This window comes from Cyprinodon variegatus, unplaced genomic scaffold (assembly GCF_000732505.1).
Source record: "Cyprinodon variegatus isolate N-32 unplaced genomic scaffold, C_variegatus-1.0 Scaffold1253, whole genome shotgun sequence".
NCBI classification, from domain to species: domain Eukaryota; kingdom Metazoa; phylum Chordata; class Actinopteri; order Cyprinodontiformes; family Cyprinodontidae; genus Cyprinodon; species Cyprinodon variegatus.
In genome coordinates, this window is record NW_015151706.1 from 13,712 (window position 1) to 15,502 (window position 1,791).

Here is a 1,791-nt window from a genome sequence, read left to right on the forward strand (position 1 = left end):
ACATGATTATATGAGCTGTTTTCACCGAAAAATGATCAGGAGCGCCTTGAAAATGGTCAGATCCGCCTCTCTGGCTGCAATGCATTTAAAAACTCCAAGGACCGACCACAGGAAAAACAAAACCGCGTTAAACTGCTCATATGAGTGCCGCAGAACGGGCAAAACACAACTCGACTGGCTTCCATCTTGGGTCATTATGAACGCTCCGGTATCGGTGTCGGTATCGGTAAGCTTAGAAGACAGTCCCTCCCTTTACGTCGGATTTTGTCAGTCGTAAAAGTGTTTTCTGAAATGTAAATTTGTTTCAAGATTTGTAAAAGTGTTTCAGATTTTGTATTGTTGGTTTGCACTTCCCGGCCACCGTAGAAAACAGCGAGGATACAGGGTTGGCAGGACGAAGCGGAGGAAAAGATATTTATCAACGGTTGTCATGGGAAATTTAAGACCGCTTGATAACATGACCGAGGAGCTCGCAGCTTTAACACGCTTCCAGGGCAGGTACAGAGACACTAGTATCATGTGCCCCACAGAGACATGAATAGATGGACTTGTCCCAGACGCAGTGGATTCCCTGGGTGGCTTTAAACTCATCTGTGTAAAGCAGAGAGTGGAAAAAGAGAGGATGGGGACTGGCGATGTTTGTGAGTGAGAGATGTTGCAACGCGGCTCATGTTTACGTGAAGGAACAGATATGCTCCCCGGAGGTGGAGCTACTCGCGGTGGGCGTGAGACCGTACTATCTTCTACAAGAATTTGGGAGTCCACATCTCCCCCCTACGCAGACATCACAGCTGCATGCGAGCGTATCCACGGCACGGTGACCAGGCTGCAGCACACTCTCCCCTGCTTACATCTGGAGACTTCAATCGAGCCTCCCTCTGTTCGAACCCTCCCTATGCTGACCCAGTATATTAGGTGTAAAAAAAGGGACAAAAAAAATGGACCTTTTAATGCCAATGTCAGATATGCCTACACGTCTGCCTCCTTCCCCTCACTAGGACGCTCGGTTCATAATCTTGTCTACCTGCTCCACCACAACACACCAGTGGTGAGCAGGACAATATTGCAGAAGAGTTCGGTGAAAGTTTGGTCAGAGGAGACCACTGACAAACTGAGGTACTGTTTCAGAACAATAGACTGGAGCATGTGTCAAAGCTTTCATTGGGATGACATCATCAGCCTGACTGAATGAATCACTAACTACATGACCTTCTGTGTGGAGAGCACTGTGCCCACACGACAGCTATGGAGCTTTCCAAACAACCACCTCTGGATGAACCCTGAGCTGAAAGTCCTCCTGAACCAGAAAAAAATGGCTTTCAACTCAGGGGACAGAGAAAAGCAGTGTTGAGTACAGCGAGAGCTCCAATGGAGGATAAGGGTGGCAAAAAATAAATTAAAAAAAGCAGGTTACCATAGGGGCACTACAAAGCAGCGGCCAAGAACAGCTCATCTTGACAATTTCACACAATATGCCGCTTAAAATGATACAAACTAGACTTCAAACCCACATCTATGATCACCAACGCCTGCTGGTGCTACGGTCACTAAATATTTCAAATACTAACATTTTTGACCGTTTAAAAAGCTGCGGAGTGCTATGGACAGATCTCAAGAACACAACAGTGGAACATAACTGCCAAAAGACGGAGAAAGCGAGGATGCAGAGGGGGGGCTAACTGTGAAGCTAAAGAGAAATCAGACCTCCGCTTCCATCAATCCTGCTGGAAAACAAAATGGATAATCTTTGACTGGAACTCTCTTTAAAAAAGGGGATTAGTAATTACTGCG

The 1,791-nt window shown here is 46.5% G+C and overlaps 1 protein-coding gene across 1 annotated transcript in view; it reads right to left on the bottom strand.

The window, feature by feature from the left end:
- LOC107102420 (A-kinase anchor protein 6-like) overlaps positions 1–1,791 on the bottom strand; it is an 11,270-nt gene that overhangs the window by 6,595 nt on the left and 2,884 nt on the right. The window lies entirely within an intron of this gene.